The sequence below is a fragment of the Betta splendens genome, chromosome 3 (assembly GCF_900634795.4).
Source record: "Betta splendens chromosome 3, fBetSpl5.4, whole genome shotgun sequence".
NCBI classification, from domain to species: Eukaryota; Metazoa; Chordata; class Actinopteri; order Anabantiformes; family Osphronemidae; genus Betta; species Betta splendens.
This window is the reverse complement of record NC_040883.2, coordinates 5,615,653-5,632,031: the sequence shown is the minus strand read 5'-3', so window position 1 is coordinate 5,632,031 and position 16,379 is coordinate 5,615,653. Positions and strand designations below refer to the sequence as shown.

Below are 16,379 nucleotides of genomic sequence, written 5' to 3'. Positions count from 1 at the left end.
TGGGCGTGTACGACGGAGATGGAGGAGGGGCGTCGTCGGTCGGAGCAGCGCGCGCACAGACGGTTGGCGAAGAGAGCACGGGGAGCACGGCACGCGCTCCCAGCTCGCGCCTACGGGTTATTTATGTAGATTTATCTGCAAGACCCCACTAAAAGCTGCCAGGTAAGACGCGAATTCACCACTTAGAGCGAAAACAGCTGCTTGTTGACGAGCCCTTTAGCTTCAATCCGCTCTATTATTAGAAAGATAATTGAAGTGAGTTTAATTTCCAGCAAACGCTTCTCTTCCGTCGTTATTTTACATTGCAGAGACGTTTTATAGGAGTTTGAATGAAAATGGCCCGTTTACTTTGTTGTCACCCGGAGTCTTGACGTGAGTTGGGTTCGGAGCGTTCCGGGTTTGAACTTGACTTAGTTGGAGTCTGCGTTCTCTGCTCGGACAGAAGTGCCAATAAGTTCCATCTTCCACTTGATCCGTTCGTACTCACACCCTGAATGTAAAGAGTTGGAGAAATCACCGTCAGCCAACGGCAGGAGCAGTCAGCGAGCATCCTCCACATTCAGCAGAAATCCGTACATGTTATTATTGTGATTTTAATCACATAAATCCTTAAAGTCCGTTTGCCAGTACACTGTCTACCGTTTGTATTTATTTTATTTTTTTACTTTCATTCCTAATTGCGCGGGAAATATATGCCAGCGTGTCTTTCAGTCATTACTGCACATTTTAATTCCAGCCGTGTATTTATTTATTTATTGGATTATTATTTCTGTCTCGACACAGACGTGCCCGCCGGAGTGAAACGAAACGTGTCCAAGCCCGAACCAGTGTTTTGTGTTGTCTTGCCTGTGACTTTGTGTTCTGTCAACTAAGCCTGACCCCCTCGATGTTTAGGGCAGGAAAGGTTTGTTTCTTCACAGCAATGCGAACGTGCTGTCTACGCGTTGGAGCGCTATCTAGTCACATCTCTTCCTAGAACATGACGCTCACAGCACCTCCGCTGCCTTTGCCTCTATCCTCCTAATTGCAAAACCATTTCACCCTTTCTAAGTATCGCAACTTGGAACAATGGCGTTTCGAAAAACCGTTACCTTTCAGGCCGCAGATCTCTTAATTTTTGCATCACATGCTATTGCTAACGTAACCTATACACAACTAACTTAAGCCTATATTTATAAATAATCTAAATAATCATGATTGCTTAATCATGGAGATTATACTGTAGATCAGGTGCTGTCAGTCACTTTCAAAGAGATTAGGGTAATTGAATGACCATTTAATCCATTTAGAAGAAAACAGTTCTTATTTGCAAATAGTTTTGCTTTTATTGTTTTGGGGAGGTTTCAGAAATCTGCTATTCACGTTGCAAATCCAACAAAACATTGTGGAGTCTGAAATTCATTAATTGTGTTTACAGCAGACAGTCTAGTTTGGATAACCCACTACTCTTAAATGGTTTTGAACTGGTTGAAGTGTGTGTAGTTTATGATTGGACACCACAGTCACCACACAGAGCCGGAGTTTTATGACTAGCTCACATTTTCAGGGCTAATTTTGGTGTTTGCTTGTGCAGTTGACAGTTGTCAACTTAACTGGCAGCTGAGGTCAGTGTCAGCCTCGCATTGTTAACCCTTGTGTGTGTTTTGTTTTACATTTTGCACACATGTATTTCAGTCCAGCTAATATTATCACGGTGAATGCAGAGAGATGACTGAATCGACACCAGGCTGAACAGCTAGGATGTACATGGCCGTGTGTACATGTAGACAAATAGATGCTGTTATGTATCCTAAAATAGTCTGTCAGCTCATTTTATTTTGCCCACATCAGCCATTGAAGCAACACAGTTTCCTAGCTGTCATATTTTCCTAAAGTAGAGTGTGAAGATGAACCATTTCTGACATTAGTGTGTGAGGCCACATCATTAATCCTTCGCCGTAGTAAGTGGAAGTATAAGGGGTTAACAGAACATGGTTTCCTGTGGTTCAGTTTCATTGTCAAGCCAGTATAAAATACACAAATGTCTGCTGTGAAACCTGCTTCACTTCGCAGGGTTTCACGTCTAATTTTTTTGTGAGGTGACGCTGGCTTGCAGGAATATGGCAGGCGTGGTTTATTAGCTGAGCTGGAACTGCTGGTCAGGGTTCAGCGAATCCCATTCACTTCTGCCCTGCGTTGGCCCTTTTAATAGAAAAGCTGTCACAGTCTGAGTCGGTGACATGTAGACTGGCATTTGCTTGCGGTGCGTAATTGCCCATTGTGAGGCTGTGGTGGATCTCATTCTGGTATGACGGGAAGCTTGTTGTGATCGTGCCTGTTTTTTTTTTGTGTCTTCTTTTTTGATTGCTTCTCCAGCTTGCTGGCGAGAAGACTACGTGTTAGACCTGCGCCGCTTAGGGTGACGCCACAGCCAACTACTTTCATTGTTGTTCTGTGACAAGTCCCTTCAATAACCCGCCGTGGAGCTGTTTTGTGCCTCTGCTTCCTCTCTCATGCAGCCTCTGCTGACCACGTAACTGGCTCCGTCAGAACTGAGCATGAGAATCTTTTAATTTTCCGATCTGCAGATAGCGAGTGAGATGGTGAGTGATTGCTTGTGTTCTGTGCTATACTGATTCATCTGATTATTACTTAGTCAGTGAAAATGGCCGATGCACGTGCATCCGTGGTTCTGCACGCGCGCTCTGTCTCGCCCTGCGCTTGAAAATGATCGTGACCTTGACAGGAAGTCTGGGGGGACCTCCACAGGAAACATGAACGCTGCCTATTGCAGGTTTTCTTTAGAAGTAGGGCTGACACCATCTGTTAGGCCCGCGTGACAAGCGCTCCCAGCATCCTACTTGACCTTTAACCTGGCTGCCTCTTCACAAAGTTATTCTACATAGATGTATTTAAACAGCAGAAGACTCCCGTTGAAGCCTTTCTCGCTGCCTGGTGTCGTCTACGCCATTGCTCATGTAACCGGTCCTTTCTGTTTTCACTGAACCCCTATACAGCCATAACACTGCCCCCCCCCACCACCACCACCCACCGAGGCTTAGAATGAAGAGGGCTTCTCTTGATGTAGAGTGTGCTCATCCCTGAATTCGCACTGGGGACAAATTGGAACCATTAACTCTGACTCTGGCGCTTCCACGTTTTTGCTCTCGTCCTAAACGTGTGTGTCAGCCTAAATGTTCCACCCAAGAGCTTAGCATTCAGCGCTGATTCTTCCCCGGCGCAGACTTTGCCCTGCATGTTTAAAATGATTTCACATTCATTGTATTTGCAGACCTGTCACAAAGATGTAAATACAGGTGTGAAAACAGAACACAGGTCATCATATCATCAGCCTGTGATTCAGACCACTTACTGCTGTGCACACTAGAACCGCCGACACTGTGGATTGTTTTCACTGCACCTAAGCCCGTTTGATCTATTTTAAGTGAAGACTTTAAATAGACCGTGTCAATACCTGTTGGTCTAGTATGTGAGCAGTATTAGGTGAGGTGACCTTTTATTTGAAGGATGCCTCTGTCCACGGTCCCTACCAGGATTTCTCCCTTCGTATTGTGCTGGAAAACTATAGGAAGCTTCCCCACTGTGGAAAAACAAATGAACAGGATGCCACTGGGACCAGGTTCTGGAAACCCAAAGGCCGCCGCCACTGACGTCAACAAACCTGTGGGAGACTCGGCACGACTGTCCGTCCGCCTGCCTCTAATTGTTTTTCTAGCTTTAACCTCTGGAGAGTTTGGAAGACGAGACCCGACCAATTTACATCTCCGCAAATTCATGTGGCATTAGCATTAAATGAGAGTCTGAAACTCAAAGCGTCACACATTTTGATGATGTTCTAAAGAAGCTTATATTGTTCTTGTCCCGTGAGTATCTGGGAGGTGTGACTGCGATGAACGGCATATGGAGGTGGCAGGTTTGCTCCAGCTGATCCGCCGAGCTTTGAGCACAGGTCGGTCTAAATGGTGCTGATGTAACGTGCAGTTATTTATGTGTTGCTAACGTGCGCTCCCACATTGAGCCACACACACCAATGCTACGTTTCTATGGTGACATTTTAAAATTTTCCTGCCTTCCCGCACTCACATGAAGCCTCCTCGTACACATTTTTTGTGGACGCATTCTTGATATATTCAAGTACTATTCACTGGTGCCGTTCGTCTCCAGTCACTGTCATCACATGTTTTTCCCAAGGACACGTGCTTCTAGATTTGCTACTCATGCTATAAAGATGGCCGCACTGCATTGCATGGCACGTGTATATATTGTTGGTAACTAATGTATTGTATTTCTCTCTTGTGCTCTGTTGACTACATCTACCCTGTAATTTACAGGCTGCTAATGTATCCTGCTCAGAAAAGGTTTTGAGGGGCCATAAAAAGGCCGAGTCCTCTTTCACTTCTGCTGTTTGGAGAGGATCAGTGCCAACGAGATGCGCTGCTTTGGAGTGCTATTAGAAAAATACCTCTTCACCTTATTGTGTGTTAAATTGTTCCATTCCCCGGGAACCCTCTTCACCCGCAGCCCCTTTGGAAAACGCTAATTACACTGTGCATTTAGCATTTCAGTGGCGGAATGTGTTTGAGTGACGGCACACTCAAACTGAACGATGCACGTGCAACCAGAAAAATGGGATATAATCAATCATGCAGTGCAGATTTGGTGAAACGACCTTCAGCGTCCAACTTTTACACTGGATGCTGCGTTGACTGTTGGAGCCCTGTGGCCAGTGTGAGCTGATGCATGCCTCCCGCGGATGCTTGTTGGAGTGTGCATAGTCAAGATGTGTGGGTGTGTTGCTTGCTTGCTGCACCCCCACCCCCATTCCAATTTCAGTGTGTTTTTGCGCTTGCTGTGGTTCAAGGACATTATGTAATGCTTATGAGATCACCCCATGCGGAGAAGTGCCATTGAGATGTGGAGTTTGGAGAACTCACTTATGAGGCTGAAAAAACACCTCACCTGTGGAAGACATTAGTAACTAAGGACACGGTGGATATTCAGCTCTTGGGGGATAAAATTGGTCAAATAATCGGTGCACTACACTGGGCGAGTGCTGTTAGACGCGGCTTCATGTTACTGCATGTGCATTTGTGCAGCCTGAAACGTGTAGCGTCTGCATGCCACAGGGAGGCTTACAGCTCTTTGGAGCTTTAACAAGCCGCTCATTGTGCTCAGCTGGTTAATGAGTTATTAGCCAGGATTGGTTCTCTGTTTGGGAAGAAGAGCTTCCATTCATTTGATAGGTAGATGAGTAGAGGCCCTGTGATACAAGTGCAGCTGGACAAAAGCCGACTGGAAGTACACAATTCGATGCAATGATGCAATTTTCTACATTTTTGTTATCGTAGGCATTAGTAAGATGACATGTAATAATCAGACATCTTTATTCATAGAACATCTAAACTTGTAAAGTGCTTCACATGAGACAAAACAGTATCGTTTTAAAATCTTAAAAAAATGGTTTTATCGTCTCAAAACGCAGGAAACTTGCAAGTGAGTCCATCATCTGTGGACCACAGGTTCATGTCGGGTCATTAACGCCATTAACAATTAACATAGGTCTGTAGCCCGTACCTGACGATGTACGAAGGCCTGAGTAACATTTCTTATTAAAAGCTTTGATTTCTTGTGATGTCAAACTGAGTCAAAAAGAGAAACTGACCTTGGCTGGTTTTCAGCAACATTGGTGGATATTCTATTCAACATAAAAGTTAAATCAATCTGAGATGTCTTTGTGTGAGGAGCTTAAAATCATAATTTAAGTGAATAAAAAAAAATCTCTTGCCAGTGCTGTGGCGCTGGTCTGGTGTCTGCTCTTCAGTGAGGACAGTTGTTGTCACCATATGGGATGAAGAGGACCAATGGAGCGACCCAAAGTTTAAGGCTCAAATGTCATAGAGTTGGCAGAGGGCCGTCTGTTAATGAACCATAGCAGCCTATCCTAGGATTTAATAATTCATGGAATGTATGTATGGAAATGTATAGTGGCTACATCCTCATCTGTCATCTGTTCTATCCTAACTGGATCGCTGTTTATCCACACACAACTCAACATCAGTAGCTGCTTTCGTTACCGCATCTATTTGTTACTAACCATGCCGCGGCGGCAGGTTCCCTTTTTCTGAAGCTGTCCTTGCAGCGTTGTTAGGGAAATGAGTCACGGTTGCCAAGGAAGTGAAATGATGTGCGGTCGAGTGCACTGCATGTCATAGGGTACGTTTGGCTTTCGCTCAAAAAAGCTGTTGGAGCAGCGAAGGCCTGCGTTCTTTAACGTTCGAGCTGTGCGACAAAAGCATTCCGAGGCTGTGGTAAAAAGGTGGAGGTGATAGAATTAAGCAGCGTTACGCAGTTTGAGAGGCCTGGTTTGAAGTGGGAGCGGCAGAACATCTGCAGATGCTGAGGCTCGCTAAACCCTCGATTATAACGATCTGTTGATGCTAATCTAGAGGTCGTGGCAACATGCGACGGGCCAAGGGAAAATCTGCATTATGGTGAATGTAATTTGCTTGTTTCCAGCTGTTCCTCATTTAGACGAGGCCCATGTGATGCAAGGAAGCGCGTGTTTCTTAAAAGCATGTTCGGTACTAGTAGGTAGTAGTTAGTGAAGACGTGGTTGAAACAAGGATGGTAATGGTTTTAGCTCATTTAGTTGGCAGCTGGCAGGAAGTGCTCTCTGAACAGAAGTTTACAGGTTGACTCTTTTTTTTTTATATACTATTATCATTTATCATATTATTTTTATGAAATACACATCCTTGCATCTTAGTACCATCCATGTCCAGAAATAAATATAAATTCCTTGATTAGACATAGTGTCAGACTGTTAAATATAAATAGAAGTTTCAAATTCAGAGATGTCCCATGGGAAATAATTGTCTGATCTCAAAATGGACTGTAATGAAGCAAAAGAAATTCCATTATTTCTTCATCTAGTCGTAGCTAGAGCCAGTTAGGAAGAAACCTAGAAGTTCCCATCAGTTATTGATAAATATTAATAATTAATTGATAGTTGTTAGGTGTGTAAGATCTTCGTTATTTGTTTTTGGCAAACATTTTATGATGTAAAGGGACAGTAGACGCACAGTAGAGTGCGTCAGTAGATCCAGGAATCCCATTTTTCAGCAGTTACATCCTTCAGTGCCATCTTTCATCAACATCGTGTTAGCGATCCCGACAGTTTGATTTGAAGCAAGAACTAAAACCTGAGCCACAGGCAGCTCACTTAGGACTTACTGAAAGAAAGAACTTGGCCACTGTAGGGTTCGGTTGTACCACAGGGTTTCTTGGCTCTAACAAAACAATGGAGTATCGCCAACGTTTGAAGAATTTGCTCAGTTATTCATACGGAATAAGAATTAAACCTAGTGTTTGTTGCACCTGGTTAGTTTAGTCTCTTCTGCACTCAGCCGGGCAGTGAGTCATATTTTGGAGGGGCTGCAGTGAAACGCCGGTCGCCTAAAGCCGGTTCTTGAAGGAATCCTGCAAAGCAGACAGATGCTCGGTGGGAGTAACCCTGTCTTCATCTAACTCCGCCAAAAACTCTTTTTCCGCTCGGCCACAAAACCCCAGGAAGGGTGCTGCTGCCTGCAGACATTCCTGACTTTGTGGCCGTCGAGCAGTGATGCTTTCATGCACATTCCTTGGCTTTGCAGTGGCAAAACATAGGGGGTGGCTTTTACGAAACCAGTAACTTCAGCCGTGATTCGGCCACAAAGCCTCCATTGAGTAGTGGGCCAAGAGAAAGACCACCACCAGGTGAAAGGTTGAGTGAGACACAAGTCAGGCGTCCACTGCACGAAGGCCGGGGGAACCGGTAGTGGACAGCTGAGAACACGGATGCTGCTGGTTCAATGCTCAGGCTTCTTCCACCTCAGTCTCCCTTGGCTCTCAGGAGGCATTTGAGGTAATGAGATCCCTCTGTGCTCGTTCTGCGTCACTCCCACTGTCTGACCTCTAGGCTCCTGCACAGCTGTAATTGAAGGCTTACCAGAATGCGCCATGCCATGCAGCGCTCGCACCACATACAGTACAGTTATTACAGTATATTTATTTTTCCTGGGTAGGTAGTCAATGGGTAACCAACAATTGTCTTAAATTAAACTATTGGCAGTTTATTGTATGTATTTACTCCTGTAGGAAAATGTGTTTTCATTGCAAGCATCAGTAAATCTATGAAATGTGTGACCTGTCTTGAAACATTTTCATGGAGGGGAGAGTCACCTCATGGCGTCTCACCCCTCGTAGTAACACTGAGTGACTGAGTGAGTCAGTGAGTGAGTCAGTGAGTGAGTGAGTCAGTGAGTCAGACAGACAGACAGACAGACAGACAGACAGACAGACAGACAGACAGACAGACACTTTAGCCCACGTAGACAAGCTGACTCCTCCCTGCCTGCATATTGTCATTTTACGTGCACATAAGAACCAGATGCTAAAGCAAATTCAATAGGCCACATGTACAAGAACTAGCTGTAAAGGTCTGAAGGCAAAGCGGTGTAAAAATCAATTCACAACCATTAGACCCGCATATTTGGGTTCCACTTATTTACAACTCTTTAACATGAACTAAAATGACATAAATTCATTCACGTAGGGCTGCTTACATTTACACTAGTTCTTACTGTTACCCCAAGATCCGTACCTCCTCTGCACACACACGTTGGCTAACAACAGGCTTGTGCATCCCTTCTGGCTCCCCACCCACATGCATAAACAGTTGCTCCACAGCAATACACCAGTTGTCAGGATGCTCTTCATCTAGGATGCTATCGTGAAACCATGCATATGCATTGCAAAATATACAAAGATGCGATTTCAACGTTTGTTTTACTAAAGCTAAAATCTGCTACAAGTATAAAAATGAAAAGAATAAAACAAAAAACCCAGCAAACCTGAGAAATTAGCAAGTTTAGACAGGCCTGAGGTGACCACACATTTATAGTTATGAGCCTGTGAAACGCTGCATGATAACGCTGACCAGCTCAGTGGAACGCTAGCTGTACGATTGGCTGACTGGTGTGTGACTGAGGCTTTGGCAACCAGTGCTATTTGGCTAAATGGATTTGTCGTTGGTAGGGTGTTTTTGCCTTTTTTTGTTCACCCCCGTCTGTGTCCTTCATGCTTTGGGCCAATGTGTGGCAGCTGTTCCAGGCTGTGATGCTGGCCTACTGTGAACATAAAATAAAGTGTGTGTGCGTGTGTGCGTGTGTGCGTGTGTGCGCGTGTGCGTGTGTGTGTGTGTGTGTGTGTCCTAGCGTCTTTTGGTCACCATTTTTTTCGGTTTATACACTAAGCGTCTGACTCATCGTACATTTTAATGGTCAGTCAGCGTTCTTTTATCAGTGTAACTAAGGGAAGAATTTTTTTGGGGAAAGCCATTCTTCAATACTTTTGACCTTGCCCTGCTGTTGTCCAGCTTCATGCTCTGTGATGTTCTTTAGAGACATTATTACACCGCTTTCAGTCAGCCTTCTCTGCTCTCCAGTTCCTTCACATTGACCCCTATTTTCCATACCTAGAAAGTATTTTTTGTCTGCATAGCTACAGCTTGTCTCACTAATTAGAATGTTCATAATGCCCATAGTCTTGATTGAGACTTCTGCATCTTCCAATGAAGCACTACATAATAAATTTCTCGTCTTGCAGTCAGGCTTTTGCAGCAGTTGGAATGCTCCTATCGTTGGAATGCTCTTTGGATGGACACTTACAGTAGACAAGAATTAAATATCTCAGATGAAGTCATAACCCGCCCCATGGACTCGCGTACTGTAAGCGATTTCAATCCTCTCAAGCTAACAGCTCAAGTCTAATGTTGTACTAATGCATCAGTGTATTTGAACATTGCTAACCTGCTTGAATACTCCATTCATTTAGGACTCATTAATGTATTAATGGGCTCAAACAACTGTCAAACAAAAAATCTAAATAACAGAAGAAAATTGAAAGATGGTCGGGTTGTTCTCACCGTTAACGTCAGAACCAAACCAGCTTTTAATTTTGAACACACACTCTCAATATAGACCATTACGCACTAATTGAAATAAGCTCAATTAAAGCTGGACAATGTCCAAACAATTGCCAAAACAAAAGCAAACTTAATTTTCAAAACATAATCTTTCTCATGCTGTTCCTTTAAATGCCTTCCATTTAGTCTTTCACAGTCCCTTTATGGTTTTACATACAGTTAAATGTAGTAACTACAGGACTACAGGCACAAGGCTGCTGACGGCACAGCAAATCTTAGGAATAATCTGTGAAATGAACGTAGCTCTCGCCTTGGTCCTGGTGGCATTTTTAATTTGGCTTCCTAAAACTGCAGCCGTTCTGTGTGAACGTTGCATTTGATTAAGTTGGGCACAGTTAAATTATGCACGCTCATACACACCATCTAGGATCCAAGAGCAGATTGGTTCCTTCCCATTTTTTTTTTCTTCTGAGATTGTGTAATAGCCATTATGTAATTCCATTGTCATGGTGGTTTGCAAATAAATGCAGTCGCAGGCCCATTAACCTTAATTTGTTTTTAATGTGGTACGACACCCCACCCTGTTGTACAAACAATATGATACTATTAAGAACCTAAAAATATATTTTCATGCTCCATGTCATGTATTCAGTGTTAAATCTACTGCAGTTTCTGTTTGTATAAAGAACATACAGCGTATCGTTTAGTGCCTGTGCCTCAAGGTAGAAGTCAGACGTCAGAGTTGGCAGATGAGGGAGTGATGTTTTATGGCAGAAGCAGATGATTATGTTTGCAGGTCCAACTATTGCGGCCCTGCATTGATTTTCCTACAGCTGAAGCTGTTGCAGTGTCGCCCAATCCCATTGTCTGCACTTCCCAAAGATAACAGAATGTGTTTAATTAGACTGGCCGATATGGAGCATGTTTTCCTCGACTGCTTGGCAACTGAAGGTGGCCGGTGCTTCACTCCTGCTCCTCCTGTATCAAAGAGAGGCTCTTGCATAACAGCAGTGTGGGGCTGTGCATATACGCTGAAGGGACGTGGGGCAGTGAACCCCAACCTGCGCAGCAGTAGGAGGCTGAGGCCTCACTAATGACAGGAGATATTAAAAAAATGCACCAGATGGCCCTGTCATCAGGCAGGGCTTTATGATAGCTTGGGAAATTACCATAATCAGGCTGATCTGAGGCAGTCAGACTCCCCATGACATCCATGGAAGGTTTTGTTTAGCTGTGTCAACAGCGCTCCGCTGTGCTGCTGCCGAAGCTGAGGTTTCGCCCGGACTGTCGGCGCTGGAAGCAAACGGGCTGGCGCGCGGAGGGATAATTATGGTTTTCTTATTGGTGCTGGTGGCAGCAGCGGTGGAAGGGGCCCTACCGCTATACAGTTACAAGATGAAGCGGGTCTCATTATGTAACCTGAAAAGGGGATGTGGCCGACGGCACCAGCTGGAAACAATGGCCTCTCTCACTGGGGCACATTTTTTCACCACGTTTTCTTCTCAAGTTTGTTTTCTGTGTATCTTTTGGGGAAAAAAAATAGATGACAAAGAAACTAAGCTTTGCACAAACTCGCGTCTTCTTTGTGCATGATTGCACTTGTTAAGCAAATGCGTTACGTATTCTAAATATAAACAAACTGAATGCATAAAAACACTTACACTGTATGTTGCAAATTGCATTTCATTCATTCATCTACATACATAAACAAGTGATAGAGAGTGAAAGATCAGTAATAAGACCTTCATAATTGTAGTCCTTGTCCATTCATTCCTGCATGATTGGTGACACGATGGTTGCCGTGGAAACGTCAAGTGTTTTTCTGTACCATAGCTGACCCTGCAGTAATGCTACAGGCTGCAGTCTTTAACCGAAGAACTTGTTTTGGTTCACTTGGTTCATTTTATTTCCTTGATGAGCACTGCCTGGTAGGTCGCAAAACATTTAATAATTTAATAATTTAAGCCCTTACTAATATTAATAGTGGTAATAACTTGAGAGTTCTGCCAGGAGAGTTATTTTTCTGCACATACCAGATCTTTTTTTCTTTGACTCTTTTCATTATGCACTGAGAGTCCTCTAAATGCCATCGGAACAGGGGTTAACGTGTGCCTTTTACTCTCCGACTCGTTAAGTGCTGCAGAGCTGGTTGTTATTTGGACGGTCCTCTCCTCGGTGCCTAGAACGTCTGAGGCTTTGTTAAGCTGGACAGACTCTTGGTGGATTCGGCGCCCTTGAACAGTGCATGCCTGCGTTGTCACATGTCGTGTTGGGGAAGCATGTTGTTGGAGCAGTCGTCTATAAACTCCAGGGTCCAACTCCCCGTTTCTACTCCCAGTATTTAAAGTTTTCCTACATACGTGATTAAGAAAAGTCACTATTTATTGATGAATTACTCGATTTGTACTGTACTAATGCTACATGCACCCAACCATAAAAAAGTAAAGGTGAAAATAATAATTTTTTTTATAAATGAATTAAAAAAAAAATTCTAGAGACTGCTGAACATTTTCTCTTTTGTGAGTTTGCAGGTGTTTTCAAACACAAACAGCACATAAGAAGGAAATGGTTCAGACTAATTCAATCAATGCTGTTTCACTATTGGATTTCGTTGACATGATCCAAATTTTTTTGTATCATTAAATCAATAAGCCCGTATTTGCACTGCTGCTTGTTGATGGCTTAAGTTTGTGGAAGTAAATGTGAAACACTTGACGGCCGGCTTCCGAGCATGTGCTGCTCTTGCTCGCGCTTCCTGTATTTATTATAAGCAACGGCATTTGAAGCTTGAATCAGCAGCAGAGCGTCACGCTGATAATACTGTTAGGTTTCAACAGCTCCTACTGGTGAACGCGGCTAATTCAATACCAGTAGGCAGCACTGGCAGGAGAGCAGGGGGGACTGGAAAGAACAGGAGGACTAATCTAATCGTCCTGGTGCATTGCTGTACATACATCAGTCACCTGTTTATGGGGAGGCTCTGTGTATAGCCGAGCTACTGCATGATTATATACTGTACATACTCTAGCCTCCGCTCACTGCTTTGGATGATTCATTCTTTTCCCTTATTGCATCATGCTGCTAAGTCAAGTATTAATATTTACTTTAACGTTTAATTATATAGCAGGACACTTGACATTTGAGTAATTTCCTCTTGTTGAACATGAAATGTACAACTCTTTAAATTCTTGTCTAGAACATTGCAGAACACACAGTTTACACGCATCACGTCCAGTGTACTTTGCTCTTTTTCGTATTGATAGTTGACCCCTGATTATTGATTGCATCTTTTATATGGATTTTAAAAAGCGATTAAATCGACTGAATAAAAGTGGGCGTGCGAGGAGAGTGTGGAGGGAAGGCACCTGTGGGTGAGCGAGCACAAATGAAGAACTGAAAATGAGTATTTGCTTGCTGACGCCATGAAGGCAGCGCTGAATAACTAAGGGGTCCATTGCCGTGTGCTTCACCCTGAATGTTTGGTTGAGGCCTGGTTGTTTTGGTCCAGTTGACCTTTACCCAGGTTGCCTTTAATCCTGGATCTGTGTGCAGCATGAGCTCGGAGATGGGCCTGCTCCTTTTTATTTCCAGAGGTCAGTCTTCGTCCTTTTTCTTTTTTTTTGTCCGGACCTTATTGAAAACCGAGACAAAGGCGGCCGTAAAAGCAGAGTGATTTGCTTTGGAATGAGACCTGCCTATTTGCCCGTCACAATAAGGCTTTGAATTGGGCCCAGGTTTGGTGAGATCCAGCCAGATCGTGGGATGGGTTTATTACCAGTGCAGTGATTGCACAGCATTCCCTGATCGCTTTCACCCACAAAATATAAGTAGACCAGTGATCACGTCGTCCAATGTGCACATCTGAGTGTTTCATTCAATCGGTTCTTAATTTGTGAGAAACTACAGCCTTTCAATGTAAAAATTAGCATTTTAGCACTTTCTCTGTTCAACACTGTTACGTTACCTCTGCTTTTCTTTGCGGGGAGCCGCTCGCTCCTGCGTCTCGGCAGCAGTGACGTGAGTTGGGTTTTGTACGGCTGCCGTGACGCCAGTTTATGAGGCTGCTGCGCGATTCTCTCAATTGCTGAGCTTTTATGTTTGAAAGACCTGGCAGTCAATGGAGCACAGCCTCGGCCATTCATCCCCACTCACTGAAAGACTTGGTGCCATTGAAGCATACATCCCTGTCTCATCTCCCCAATGAGCGTCACAGCGCAACCACAGGTCTGAAGATGGTGGGGGGGGGTGTTTGCCATGGTTACTTTAGAGTCCGGGCAGCATGTGTTAAATGAGAGGTTCTGCGGCGCCGAATGGCTTCGCAGCGATTAGGCAAACCCCTTAAATGCCAAGTCACTGGGTAGTCTGACCTTGGCCATTCATTTAAAAACTACTTCTCACGAGATAAAGCTTTTTCGCTCCCCGGCTTTATTGTGTTCACGCAGCAGCCGGGAAAAAAAGGCAGAGCAGCCTGGAGGCACGTTGGGCTTGGTGCAGGGTTCTTTGCACGTAGCTTCGCAGGTCGAGTTCGGTCTTGTCACTTACTCGTTGATTGATGCCAGAGCATTTGTAATGAACAATCACACTGGAACACTGATTGCGTGGAAAAACACGGTCGCACTGCATAGAAATGAGCAGTTGGACACAGATGCCGGTGCCTTTTATTTAGTTAAAGGGAGGAATGAAAGTAAGCGACGGACCCAGATTAGCAGATAGTAGAGACTGGTGTCCTGTTGATAATCAGTAACTCCAATATTTTTTTTCGTTCTTTGTTTTTTTTATTGTAAAAATCACCATTCAGACCTCCTGGCCTGTCAAAGGGGTGTTTCCCACCATAACAGATTATTCCCATGCATTCAGTAATAAAATGTATACATGGCTGATACATTTATTTCTGCTGTGTTGTGTGTGTGTGTTGGCATTTACAGTAGCATGTATTTGACTAGTACTATCTGAGGTTTAAATGGAGAAATGGCATTTAGTGGGTACGTACAGTAGATGGTTTCCCCTGTGCAAACAACCTGCAGTCATTTACACAGAGTAGCGACTCCTCAGCGATGCAAGGGGGTGAACGTGACCCCCATCCTGTTAAAAGTGGTTGTGAGTTACCTCTGGTCCAACTGTGACACTGTGTCAGTACGTTTTGTGTGTGTGTGTGTGTGTGTGTGTGTGTGTGTGTGTGTGTGTGTGTGTGTGTGTGTGTGTGTGTGTGTGTGTGTGTGTGTGTGTGTGTGTGTGTGTGTGTGTGTGTGTGTGTGTGTGTGTGTGTGTGTGTGTGTGTGCGTACTTGCGTGTGCGTACTTGCGTGTGCGTCCTGTCCCTTTCTCCCTCTCTGCTTTCTTTTTCAGTTCAGTTGCTATGTGAAGTACACACACTGCAGTCAAGTGTAGCGATATTAGTAACCGGAGGAAATGAGGTTTTTATTGACAGCGGTGCAAAGTTCACATTGTTTCATTTCTCCTCCTCGTCTTATTGCCCCTTATTTAATCCCTTTTTCTTTACTTTACTTATGACAAAAATGAGTCCATGTGTAATCACGGGGGTTAGAGGGTAATGACAGTATGTGCTGTGAGGATTTTCCTCAATGGAATCAAACAAGTCTGCACATTATTGTACAGTTCCTAATCACCTGCAACGTGCCTGAGCACAGACCTGATTTAAGCTCCTGCATGAATCTGTTGCCTTCTCCATTAGTATGATGGTCCAGCTGTCCGTTTCCCACTAAAATCCCAGCTCCTGCTATGAATCTGATCATTGATGCTGTTGTGGAAGTAAATGTGAAAATATTGCTGTTGTTATTAACTGAAAACTGTGCAGTATCATCACCGCATAACCAGTGTTTTCGGTTAAAATGCAGAGATGATGCGTTCATGGAACCAGTTCAGCTCGTGTATGGTTTGTGTGCTTGTGTTTTTTTTATTACAGTAACCTTTGCTGTGGATCTGTACAGCATTTGTTAGCTCACCTGAGGAAGCGTATATTGGCTCGTGCCTTTGTTGCTGTGTTGTGTCGCTCATAGCAACCGCTCTCCGTTGGACATGGCGACCTGAGTGAGCCTCGGGGCACGCGGAGGAAGGATTCTCTAGATTGTGCAAGTTGTGGAGTTCTTGTATGAATAAGCACGTGCTCATAGAGTGACTCGAGTGTTTATGTCTCACTCTCATAGCATTCCCACCCATACACACAGGACCCTTTTAAAGTCAGTTAAGCCACACACTTGATGTGAGTCTGTGTAAGATACGTGTTCTTAGAATGTTTGTTTCCATATATGATAATATTTTACAGTGATACTTGCTTATTTTCTCCCCCTCTATTGTATCTTGTCCCCTTTTCTCCCACTTCAGGTCCCTCTCAGTGGAACTGCCAGGCTCACTGCTCCGTTACATCATAAATCCTGGTGAGATCACTGATGACCTTT

The 16,379-nt window shown here is 44.1% G+C and overlaps 1 protein-coding gene across 4 annotated transcripts in view; it reads left to right on the top strand.

Annotated features, from left to right (window-relative positions):
- Nucleotides 1–23: 23 nt before the first annotated feature.
- adcy7 (adenylate cyclase 7) overlaps nucleotides 24–16,379 on the top strand; it is a 33,291-nt gene continuing 16,935 nt past the window's right edge. For 2 of the 4 annotated variants that reach the window (XM_029145176.3, XM_029145173.3), the window contains exons 1-2: nucleotides 24–162; nucleotides 16,306–16,358. The gene's annotated coding sequence lies outside the window, so the exon portion shown is untranslated. Of the gene's footprint in view, nucleotides 163–11,871; nucleotides 11,893–16,127; nucleotides 16,184–16,305; nucleotides 16,359–16,379 lie in introns of those variants that run through there. The other 2 variants (XM_029145174.3, XM_029145175.3) reach the window with 2 other exon arrangements.